Source organism: Phyllobates terribilis, unplaced genomic scaffold, assembly GCF_046119375.1.
Source record: "Phyllobates terribilis strain yellow unplaced genomic scaffold, ASM4611937v1 Scaffold_7__3_contigs__length_470593459, whole genome shotgun sequence".
NCBI classification, from domain to species: domain Eukaryota; kingdom Metazoa; phylum Chordata; class Amphibia; order Anura; family Dendrobatidae; genus Phyllobates; species Phyllobates terribilis.
The window spans coordinates 366,954,558-366,967,677 of NW_027362767.1; the positions used below are offsets into that span (position 1 = coordinate 366,954,558).

General features: G+C 48.4%; 1 long non-coding RNA gene across 1 annotated transcript in view; it reads right to left on the reverse strand.

Annotated features, from left to right (window-relative positions):
• Positions 1 to 11,206: 11,206 nt before the first annotated feature.
• The window catches only part of LOC141153224 (uncharacterized), a 38,483-nt gene continuing 36,569 nt past the window's right edge, over positions 11,207 to 13,120 (reverse strand). Inside the window, exon 3 of the long non-coding RNA XR_012247269.1 lies at positions 11,207 to 11,356. This is a non-coding gene — a long non-coding RNA (uncharacterized lncRNA). The remainder of the gene's footprint in view (positions 11,357 to 13,120) is intronic.

Sequence of the window (13,120 nt, forward strand, 5' to 3'; positions counted from 1 at the left end):
GGTTTTAATGCCCCTTGGAAAAGTGGTGGAGGTCGCAGTAGCTTAACAAGACGGTTTTAATGCCCCTTACAAGAGCCATACTGTACAGCATCTTAAAAATATTATTCCCATTATTGGGGAGTGGGTCTCCCACAGTCTTTGCTTATGCCTTCCAAGCAAAAGCTGACAAAAATAAGGACGGAGGAACTTTCAATAATGGCAACACGGACCACGGTCACCCTGGTGGTATAGTGGTGGTGGAGGCTGCGGATAAGGAGAAGAACATAAAACAGCCGAAATGAGGAAGCGTATACCCATGTGTTGGTGTGAAGCGGTGCATGTGAGTACACCTCCCAAAATAACACAGTGGATTTGACTTTATGTTACTCTGCTGTCATTTGGTGGTGATGAGAAGTCTGGCCCAATCCAGCCCTTGCCAATTTGATAAGGGTCAGCTTGTCAGCATTGTCAGTTGACAGGCGAAAACGCTTATCTGTTATAATTCCCCCAGCAGCACTAAAAACACGCTCCGATAACACGCTAGCGGCAGGGCAGGTCAGGACCTCCAAGGCGTACAGAGCGAGTTAATTCCAAGTGTCCAGCTTGGATACCCAATAATTAAAAGGCACAGAGGAATCACGGAGGAAGCTGGTACGGTCGGCAAGGTAATCCCTCACCATCTTTTGAAACTTTCCACTCCTTGTGAGAGTACCCCACGCCTCAGGGCCTGTAAGCTGGTTGGGTCTCAGAAAACTGTCCCAGAACGTTGACAGTGTTCCCTTGCCTCTGCTGGATTGGAGTTGCGTTTCTCTCGCATGTACGCCTTGGTTGGGCAACGAACTGTGACCTCTGCCGCTAGCGTGTTCAGATGGGAATTTTTTTAACAGTTCTGCAGCAAGGGCCTTCTGGTACTGCCCCATTTTTGTAGACCTCTCCACCTCAGGAATAAGAGAGTGAAAGTTCTCCATGTAGCGGGGGTCTAAAAGTGTCACCAACCAGTAATGACTGTCACCCAACATTTTGACAACGCGAGGGTCATGGTTAAGGCAGCGTAACATGAAGTCAGCCATGCGTGCCAGACTGGTAACGGGCAAGACTTCCGTGTCCTCACCAAGATGACGACTGACCATGCTCTACTCCTCCTCCTCCTCCCCCCTGTCCTCAGGCCACCCACACTGAACCGACGGTATGACAGTTGTACAGGTACTACCGTCTACAGCGCATGATACAAACTCCTGTTCTTCTTCCTCCTCCTCCTCTCCCTCATTGTCCCCCAATGCACGTTGGGATGAGATGAGGCTGGGCTGTGTAATCAACCTCTACGGCTTCTTGATCCATCTCATCATACTCTGGCTGCAATGCCTCCTCTTTAATTCTCTGCAGAGAGTGTTGCAAAAGACAGACAAGTGGAATACTGATGCTAATGATGGCGTCATCGCCACTCACCATCTTGGTAGACTCCTCAAAGTTTGTCAAGATGGTACATATGTCAGACATCCAGGTCCACTCCTGAGGTCTTATGTGTGGAGTCTGACCAGAATATCGATGGCCTTGTTGCAGCTGGTACTCCACAACTGCTCTCTTCTGCTCACAAATCCTTTGCAACATGTGGAGGGTAGAGTTCCAACGTGTGGGGACATCACACACCAGTCGGTGTGATGGATGCTGCAAACGCAGCTGCAACACAGCAAGGGCGGCGGAAGCTGTAGCCGACTTGCGAAAATGAGCTGACAGGTGGCGTACTTTGACGAGCAGATCTGGCAACTTGGGGTACAATTTAAGAAACCGCTGAACCACGAGGTTAAGCACATGGGTCAGGCAAGGTACGTGTGTGATCTCGCCTCGCCTCAGAGCCGCCACCAGGTAAAGGCCATTGTCACACATGACCATGCCAGGATGTAGGTTCAGCGGTCTCAGCCACAGATCTGCCTGCTCTTTCACAGCTGTCCACAACTCACAAGCAGTGTGAGGTTTCTCACCTAAGCTTATGAGTTTCAGCACAGCCTGTTGCCGCTTGGCGGAGGCAGTACTGCAGTGTTTCCAGCTTGTAACTGATGTGGTGATATCTGAGATGGAGGCTGAACATGAGGAGGAGGAGGAGGAGGATGCGCAGGAGCTGTACACTGTGGGGGCAACTCTGACTGACATAGGGCCGGCAATCCTCGGTGTGGGGAGGATGTGTTCCGTCCCAAGGTCCGACTGGGTCCCGGCTTCCACTATGTTTACCCAGTGTGCCATCAGGGAGATGTACCGTCCCTGGCCACAAGCACTTGTCCACGTGTCCGTTGTCAGGTGGACTCTTCCAGTAACTGCGTTGTTGAGGGCACGGCAGATGTTTTGGGACACGTGCTTGTGTAGTGCGGGGATGGCACACCGGGCAAAATAGTGTCGGCTGGGGACCGAGTACCGAGGGACGGCCACCGCCATAAGGTTGCGGAAGGATTCCATCTCCACCAGCCTAAAAGGCAGCATTTCCAAAGCAAGCAGTCGTGAAATGTGCGAATTTAGGATTGTGGCCTGTGGGGCGTTAGCTGCGAATTTCTGCTTTCGTTCAAAGGTCTGGGATATGTACAATTGAACGCTGCGGTGGAACGTGGACGTTGATGCTGTTTCTTGAGAAACTGCCATAACAAGTGAAGACTGAGAGGAGGGGGCATCTTTACATGCAGTATGGACAGGGGATTGCCTTGCACGCACAACAGGGGGTTCTATTACACGCACAACAACGGAAGAAGCAGTGGTGACACCCGCTGACACTGGTCGTGGACCCTGGGGTTCGCCCCATAAAGTCGGGTGCTTTGCTGCCATGTGCCTGATCATGCTGGTTGTGGTCAGGCTGGTAGTTTTGTCACCCCTGCTGATGCTAGCATGGCAGGTGGTACAAATGGCCTTTTTGGGGTTATCAGCAGAGTCTTTAAAAAAATTCCAGACTCTGGAAGACCTACAGGTTGTACTGGCAACGTCCCTCGTGTTGGTGTTACGGGGAACTGTTGCCTGCCTTCTGTGTGCGGCCACCACACTGCTTCTTCCTGCCTGTTTGGGTACTCTGCCTCCCTCACCCTGTGTGCTGCTGGCCTCGCTCTGCGTGTCCTCCTGCCACGTTGGGTCAGTTACTAGATCATCCACCACCTCCTCCTCTTCCACTTGCGCACCACGATCCTCCTCCTCACTTCCTGGTAATTGTGTCTCGTCATCATCCACCTCTTGTGACAAATTGCCAGCGTCGACTTCCTGTTGCCGTGGCTGTTCAAATATTTGGGCATCGCTACATGGGATCTCCTCTTCCACCACTTCAAGCGGAGCAGGCGAGGGACACAAATCTGGAAATGGACCAGTGAACAGCTCTTCAGAGTGTCCAAGTGTGGGATCAGTTGCTGTCTGACGACACTCGGCATGGTGGGAGGAAGGAGCATCAGGGTGAGGAGGAGTATGCGGTCGAGACTCACGGCTACTAACATTTGACCGTGTGGAAGACAGACCGGAGGTGGTGGTGCCCAGGTAACTGGAAGTATTATCTGCTATCCAATTAATAACCTGTTCACACTGATCAGTTCGCAATACTGGTGTTGTTCTGTGCTTCCCTAGTAATTCGGTCAAGAACTGGGAGCGAGAAGATGTGGCTGTTGGTTGTGGCACATTTTCACCTTGGCCACGGCCCCGTCTTCTGCACGCACCATCACCAGAACGTCCAGGTCCACGTCCCTTGCCACGCGCCTTGCCCATTGTAAAGGAAGTAAAATAGCTTACGCTCACACTATCAATGGAAAAAGGGTAATAGAAAGTAGAACCGTGGAAGAGGAAAACCACAGTTCTATTTCTCTGGCCCACACCCGACTCTTTTAAACAATCTGAACAATCAGGGAGAAACTATTACTGTTTTTCTTTATGGAAAAAATAACAAAAGCTGGATAATAGAGATTTTTTATCGTGGAACGGCAAAACCACAGTTATAATTTACTGGTGTATACCAGACTTTTTTAAATATATATATTTGCGGCTGAACAGTGAGCGACACACTCAAACTGTTTTTTTTTAGATACAAATGGCCCAAAAGTGGATAATACAAAGGTTTGAACCGTGGAACTGCAAAACCACACTTCTGTTTCTCTGGCCTACACCAGACTATTTTCAACAGATATATTTGTGTCTGAAAAATCAGGGAGACACTATTAGTTTTTTTTTACGGCAAAAAATGCCAAAAGCAGGATAATAGAGATTTTTTACTGTGGAACAGCAAAACCACAGTTATAATTTACTGGTGTATACCAGACTTTTTTAAATATATATATTTGCGGCTGAACAGTGAGCGACATACTCAAACTGTTTTTTTTAGATACAAATGGCCCAAAAGTGGATAATACAGAGGTTTGAACCGTGGAACTGCACAACCACACTTCTGTTTCTCTGGCCTACACCAGACTATTTTCAACAGATATATTTGTGTCTGAAAAATCAGGGAGACACTATTATTTTTTTTTTTTTACGGCAAAAAATGCCAAAAGCAGGATAATAGAGATTTTTTACCATGTAACAGCAAAACCACAGTTATAATTTACTGGTGTATACCAGACTTTTTTAAATATATATATTTGCGGCTGAACAGTGAGCGACACACTCAAACTGTTTTTTTTTAGATACAAATGACCCAAAAGTGGATAATACAAAGGTTTGAACCATGGAACTGCAAAACCACACTTCTGTTTCTCTGGCCTACACCAGACTATTTTCAACAGATATATTTGTGTCTGAACTGTCACAGACACACTTTTTTTTTTGGGGGGGGGGGGGGGACGCCAAAAGGTTAATAAGACGGGTATTTGTACAGTGTGAAGGAGGAAAAAAAAAAGAGGATTTAGATGAAAAAAAAAACAGATTTTTCCTGGCCCTCGAGACCTGGAGCTAAGTCCAGCAATTTCAGCAACAGGAGCACACAGGACTGTAATGCAGCGTTTGCTGGTATAACCACTGCGTCTCCTATACAGCCTGCCTGCCTGCCTGATATCTGGGATGGATATTAGTCCGGAGAAGGACTGTTTGTCTGATCTGGCAGCCTTTACAGACCCTACACTAACTATTTCGCAGTATATATCTCTCCCTAAATCAGCAGCGCTGTCCCTACACTGTCTGATCCCAGCCGTCTGTGTCCAAGATGGCGGCGCCCGGTTTTAAATACTCGAGGTGACGCTATGCGGCCAGCCAATCAATGTAATGCCCACAACCAACATGGCTGCGGCATTACAGTGACTGGCTGGCAATCCCTGCATGTTCATTGGCTCTGTAAAGAGCGCCAAACATGCAGGACGGAGACCCGAGCTCCCGCCCGAGTAACCCGGAAATGCTCGGTGCTCGCCGAACATCCCGAGTAGCGTGATGCTCGGGCGAGTACCGAGCAGTGTCGAGCATGTTCGCTCAACACTACATTTCACTCCTAGGGGGCATTGCAATGGGGAATGGATCACTCATCCTGACACTGCCAACTTCTCCACCAGCCGGCTCTACCTGTTGTCTTTGCATCAGGGCTCTGATCTACTTCTGCAGAACTCGCAGCTGACTGGAACTGGCTGTCTCTGCGACCTGTTGCAACAAAAGAATAATTTCCCCAAGACAATTCTCTATTACATTGGTGCCTATAGTTATCATAGGATGACTTTCTCGGCGATCAATATCAACAATAATCATTCCTTGTGATGGCAGTTCTACTCGGCCAACTTTTATGGTCACCTCTTTATACCCCACCTGAGGCAAGGGCTGACCATTGCTGGCATAGATACTAAGATGTTCATCTGGACAGCGGGTAATGTCTGAATCAGTCCAGTATTGTTTATAAAGGATATATGGCATCGTTGTCACCTGGGACCCAGTGTCCAGCAGTGCATTCATCGGGATGCCATCAAGCACGACAGGCAGGACCGGTCGTCCTCCCACATACTTGTCTCGCCAGCTTTGTGGGCCTGGTCATCTTACTCCTGGGGGTTGGCCCTCTGCCCCAGGGGTTGCTCGTTTAAATTGCAGAATCTTGCTTAGTGCCCCGCCTTTTGACAGCGGCGGCAGATGGGTTGTCCGTCCTGGTCGTAGCGATCGCTGTTCCTACCTCTGGTCGGTGGAATTCTTCTCTGTCTTGGCCACGGGACATCATCTGGACTGGAAGCCATCTGAATCTTTTCCTTTGGAGACACTGACATGGCCTGCACGGTTTTAGTTAGTGTAGCCACACTTTTGGTCAGCTCCTGGACCTGAAGGTGTAGGTCTGCAGACGGGTCATTGTCTAGAGTCTGCGTGTCAGCCTCCACAGGTGCTGGGGGAAAGGACGCCACCTCCTGGTGTATGTGATAGCTGGACGCCGGAGGGATGCAGTGCCGCCTGGGTTTGATTCTCGAAGCACCCGGATGGCTCGGTCTTTAAATTGCGCAAAGTCCAGATCAGGGTTTTGCAGAGCCATAATGCTCAGCTGTGTCCAGTGAGCGTTAGACAGGAGCCCCTCAATAAACTGCTCAGTTAGCAATCTGTCCTCGTCTCACACACTGTTGGAGTCTACCGGTTTAATGGCCCGCAGCACCTCCTCCAGGTTTAGAGCATAGTCCTGTACACTGTCCTGCACCCTTTGTTTGCACCCGTAGAACTTCATCTTAATTTCTGCTGCGGTGCGAGTGTCAAAGGTATCCTTCAACCGGGCCAGTATTTCCTTGACAGTGCCTTTGTCCTTGCCCGGCCAGGACTTCACATCTCTCTGGGCTGCACCGATTAGCTGGCCTATGAGGATGCTGACTTTTTGCTCCTCAGACAGGGGGTACACTTTAAACAAACTGCGCAGTCTCTCCTCAAAGTCGTTCAGAGTGTGCGACTCCCCTGAGTACTGGGGCAGCCACTCTGCCCCTGGTATATACGGCATCGATAACAGCATCACAGTGGTGGCGGCCGCGGCTGAATCCTCTCCTCGGTTGGGCATCCTCCTCCCCCCTAGTGAACCTCAGCCAGGTCCTGGGCGTCTGCTGACGTACCAGTATGCTGCTCTGCAGGCGGAAGGATCTCTTACCCGGCGGTTCCGGATCGGGGCCTCCTGCTTCCCCTCGGCTGGCGGCAAATGACGTGATAACACAGTTCAGTACAGTGTATTTCACACAGGACCTGGTTATACCGGGCTTCGTGAATCCTGTTCGTGACGCCAAGTTGAAGCGCACCCTGGGCCGTGGGGTACTCGGTGCTGGCCGGTCATTGCTAGGGGAGATGTCAGAGTGGCGGTCAATAAAAGGAGATATTTACAAGGGATTTATAGTTTTTATATACAGTTCGAGACGCCACCTGTGGTATGCGGCTATATGGAGCCGCCGCTGCGGTGCAGAACCTCTGGAACCATTGTTAGTGCAGCAGAGTTGGTTCAGCTCTCCACAGGTAGAGCTCAGCTCCAGGGCAGGAAGTAGTGATTTTATAGATGTTGCTGTGCGGTGTAGTGCAGAGGATGGTGCAGTTAATAATCAGTTCACAACTTAACGGCGGTTTCCTCTTATCTTTACTTGCAGTGGTTAGGCCGACCGGGACATGGGTACTAGCTGGTAGTAGAGGTCTGGGCGGCCTGGATGCAAGTTGGGAGATCCACCTAGCCAGGTGGAGTTGTAGGCCTTCCCTTTGCGCTACCTCTTTGGCCCTGCTGCGTATAGCTATGCTGCAGTCCTCGTCCCTGAGTAAAACTTCTTTGTGCTCACCCGTATGGCAGGCAGCTTGGGCCTTCCTGGAGTGTCGCTCCCACGTGGCGGTGCAGGGCCCTATCATGCTGCTGAGCCTCCGGGCGTCTGATGGGGCCAGGAGACCTGCAGTCTCCTGCCCTCCGGTTTCTGCTGCTAGGCTTTCGGTGCCCCACAACCTCGGACTCCGGTGTCCGGTTCTTCTGCGCTTCCCTCTGGGGTGAACTGCCGCGCAGCTCCACTCCCTAGGTCTTTCCTCGTGGATGTCCTGACTTCAACTCCAGTCTGTTCTCCTCACACTAACTAACCCCGCCTCCAGATCCCAGTTGCTAAGGGGAGGAGCTCCCCTTGCTGGTCTGGAGCCAGGAAGTGTTGCATGCTAGCAAAACCTGATTAGGGGACCCCCCCTTGCTTCCAGGCATGGCATCACCCCCTTGTGAGGGAGGCAATGCCACTGTGGCAACCGGACTCCTTGGGTTCCACACATGCGCACAAGCACTGCATGGGCCCAGCACCCTTATTCCTCCCTTGTTTGGCCATTCACTCCACACAGATTCACACAGTAGTGAGTGGTCGCAGACAGAAAAGAAGCATGAGCGTGCTGGGCTCCTGCAGTGCCAGTGCGCACGACTAGAACCAGGAATTCAATTCAGGCTGCGCTCTCTCTGGGCAAGCGAGCTCTGTCAATCAAGGTAAGGAGGGGGAGTGTGAATATGTAATAAAATATTAATATGTAAAACTGAAATAGTTAAATCTATGCTATAAGAATGATTTTTACATGATTGTATAAGTGATTTAATTTGAGATTATGGTTAACAGACTCCCTTTAATCTTCTAGTGATACTGTGAAATCTGTGTTAAAAAGCAATGGCTTTTCCATTTTCATGGCATGATATAAAAACTTTTTTTTCCCTCAATATAAAATACTTTATGACAAGTTTTCTTTAACATGCAGAATGACGCTTGTAGTTCTACAAACTTTCCAGGAGAGGGAGACATTCTAACAGTAAAAATGTAGCTCTATATTATTTGAAGCCATTTTATTACATATTTTGTTTTCATTTCATTCTTTCACTTAAGTTGTTAAAAAGGAATTTACTGGGGGTTTTTTTTAATTGCGAGTGTAAAAAAATATGACCATTAACTTCCATAAAACACATCAATCTGTGTGCCCAGACACCTGAACAGCAAACCCTATATATGGGTTACATATAAGAATATATAAGCTGGGGAAATATCACTGCAAGCAGTGTAAATTTATTGGCCCCAGCGTCCAGGGATCGTGGTAACCAGTGGGAAAGCCCTTGCCGCCAAGCAAGACGGGTGAGAGAAACAACAAGGAAGCTAGACCCTGTTCCATACAGAAAACCAAGCAATGTGAACTGAGGTCTAAGATGGTACACATGCAAGAAATAGGAGCATGTTCACACTAGCAAAAAGAAGCAAAACCTACAAAAGACAAAAAGTATATCTCATACCCTACGATCATTATATATAAATGTAAAGCAAAGTTGCATATTAAGTATAGGGTACTTAGTGAACTATTTTTGATCAAAAAAAGTATACAAGCCATCCCACCAGCGACAAGGTGACCCTAAATTGGGACGGTCCTACACTGTCTATATTAAAAACCTTACTGTATATCAACGTTGAAGTAATGCATATAAAAGGGTAGACAAATAGGACCGGGTCCCAACTTCAGACCACCTAGGCCCGTGGTAAGCTACATATATACTAACCAGCTCAACAAAGGGGATGCCACACCCTTAATTTGCACAGAATGCAAACAAGACAAAAAACCAAGCAATGTGAACTGAGGTCTAAGATGGTACACATGCAAGAAATAGGAGCATGTTCACACTAGCAAAAAGAAGCAAAACCTACAAAAGACAAAAAATATATCTCATACCCTACGATCATTATATATAATTGTAAAGCAAAGTTGCATATTAAGTATAGGGTACTTAATATGCAACTTTGCTTTACATTTATATATAATGATAGTAGAGTATGAGATATATTTTTGTCTTTTGTAGGTTTTGCCTGTTCCATACAGGTCTGAAGCTCCAGGGAGAGAGGCAGGAAGATACAGGCAAGGAGGCCTTACACCCGCTCACTGGGGAGCAAGACCAGAATTGCACACCACCTACAAGTACCCCGGACCGTACCTGACTACCATCATCAGTAAAGGTACTGAAACTAGCCCCGGTGTGTGTGTCTGTTCTTCCTCTGACCCGGCTGGGTCCCCTCTCTCCTGCATCCCTTCACACCACCCTGCCCCGGGGGCCCGCTCCACCTGTGGGGAGCAGAAACACCTCAGTTGCCATCCCAACACCCCCGGAGGTCTGAAGCAGCGCTGGTAATCATTACCAGGTACTACAGGTGGCGTCACGAACTGTTTATTTATTTTATCCAAGTTCCAATCCCCTGTTTGGTTGACCGCCCTAAGCCACGGGCCGGGCCAGCCACTGTGACATATCCCCCCAGCATCCATAGGCCCGGCTGCCGAGTACCCCACCTACAAGTACCCCGGGGGCGCGTCACGAGCTTTACTGGCAGCTTGTCACTAACCTTTCTCAGAAATGTGTTTTTTAGCATATTTCATTGATTTTTACATAGGTTTTTCTGTAACCCTGCTATTTTGCCTTACTATCACTAGGGGGCAGTAACATGTCATATTACAGTATGATATCTACTAGGAAAGAGTCTTTTGTCACCTAAGAAGGTTCATTGTTTTAAACACAGTTAAAGTTTCATTGACTGTGCTAGGTCGCAACAAATAATATATATTTACAGGTAGAATTAGTGATTAGTATTTTACGTCTCGTATTTTGTTACATTTTATGCTTATAGCCAGCTAGAAATCAGTTCCTTAATATGTTCTTGATTAATTTTGTATTGTAATGGTCATTAAGTTACATTACAATTCCGATAATGCTCTCACCATTAGCCTAATGATATAGATTCAACTTATCATTAACTTCTTGCTTCCTGACTCTACTAAACGATCTCCCTCTTACTAAACTCTCCCCTCTCCAATCCGTCCTGAATGCTGCAGCCAGGATCATATTCCTGTCGAACCGCTACACCGACTCCTCTGCCCTGTGCCAGTCATTGCACTGGTTACCCATCTGCCTTCCATTACACTAATGACCCAAGACTAACATCTTCAATAATCCGAACCTCACACTCCCATCTCCAGGACTTCTCTCATGCTGCACCAGTTCTCTGGAATGCACTACCCTGGACAATTCGTTTAATTCCCAGTATCCACAGTTTTTAGAGTGGCCTAAAAACGCATTTCTTTAGATTGACGTATCGCCTCACCTCAATTATCTAACTATTCCCTTTTTGCCCCTCCTAAATCTTCCTCAGAATCTGGTCCCTCATAGCATCTGTTCATACACCCTCCATGCACTTTATAGCACTCGGTCCCTGTAATTGTACAGGTACTGACTGGTGACCGATTCATGAAGCGTTATGTGAATACTTTATTATATTGATGGCTGGACCATACAATACAAGCACTTTACCACTTACCTTTTGTGTCTCCCCTATTTCTTCATAGATGGTAAGTTTGTGAGCAGCAGGACCCTCACTCCTCTTGGTATGTGCAGAATTATGTGTTACCCTGTAATGTCTGATATTATCTGTACATGTTCCCTCTGATTCGTAAAGCGCTGTGGAATATGTTGGCACTATAGAAATAAAAATATATTATTATTATGCAATTCATTTTATTATAGATTTCAATGAGACTGTAAGCTTGCGAGCAGGGACCTCACTCCTGATGTAACTGTTTAAACTGTCTTACCTTGTATTGAATTTATTGGCTGTACATGTCCCCACTTAATTGTAAAGTGCTGTGGAATATGTTGGTGCAATATTGTTATTATTATTATATGAGGGCTCTATAAACTCCTGTTGAGTGAGCTCCCTCTAGTGGCCTAATGCATCTGTGACGCACCTCGTTCTCGAAGGAGCCCTCTTTGGGTTTACCCTGGGTGATGGGGGACTCGGTGTCGGGTCCTGTGACGAAGAGATGGGATGCAGCTGTGGCCCGGGCCCGACCCGTGCTCAGGGCCGTCACATTAAAAAAAGAGAGATGTTGTGGGCTCGTCCGGGTTGAGTGGCTTATTTTAACGACTACGCCACCTGTGGTGCCTAGTGAAGGGTCACCAGCGCCGCTACAGTCCGCTGAGGCATAGTGTTACCGCGGCCAAAGTTCTTACTACTCCCCACAGGCGGAGCAAGGCCTCAGGGCAGAGGGACAGGATGGAGGGGGGGTAGTAGTAGAGGAGAAGGGATCCCGCATCCCGCGGTGTGGCGCAGAAATAACAGTCCGGAGGCCATAGAGGTGAACTTCCAAGGCTTTACTCACTCAGATGGCAAAGGAAGGCGACTCCCTGCTCCCTGCGGAGTCCTGCGTTCACCAGAGACGGGGGTCCGACAACCTCCGAGTAAGTCCAGCATTCAGTTGCAACCTCACAGCAGAGTGTTTCTGAACTACAGACCAATTCCCTTCCTGTCCGTGTGTGTGCAAATAGGCCGGGTCTCCCTCTGAACTCCTCTCAGAACAAGGGTACGGGTGGCAATTCCTCTCCGTCCGATACCCGATGGGATCCTCTGGGCCTAACCGGGCTTTCCCGTCCAGGACGTAGAGTACAAGGTCGGGTATCGGGGGCCGGTACCCCTCTTGCAGCCGGAGTCCTTCTGAATATATCAGGTAGGCGAGGACAGGTGGCATACACCGCTCCGTCTGCATCCTGCCTGGGATCCATTTGCTGTGGAGCCACACTCCTGGGCTCCGGGCCTTCTCGATCATGGCCGGGTTGAGACATTCCTTGTCTGCAACCTACCTCTCGTCCCAAGGCCAGGGTACGAGGGCTGTGTCCCTGCCGGCGCAGGCCCACACAGGATCTGCGCTCCCAGAGGGAGGTCACATTACACATAATATATGACAGCACAGCAGAACTGGCTAACCAAGACTCGACTAGGGAGAATTAGCAGAAGGACCAGCAAAAGACAAAGATCAAAGATGGCTTTGAATTAAATATGAAATCTAAAGTGTAACTAACTTGCAAGTCCTCCACCCTCACCCACTAACTGGTTTCCCTAACTCTTGGTTCCCCAGTCTCCCTGTAACCAGGGGAGCAGCACCTAGTGCATACTAGCTCCCTCTGGTGGAGAAGTGTGGTGTTGGATGCAAAAGGTTAGGTCACGACTATCACACTGGCCTTACCTCAGAGGAGGAACACTACACTCCACTAGAGAAGTGCAGCATTCCTGTGGCGGTCGAACCCTCAGGGGCGCCACACATCTGTTACATGAGAGGAACATTTAGGCCCTGATTCATCATTGCTTTTGAGCATGTTTTTTGTCTAGTTTTGTGCTTTTTTTGTCTGCACCCAATTCATTATTTTATTTGCATTTTTTTAAATCCATTTTATATGTGTTCACCT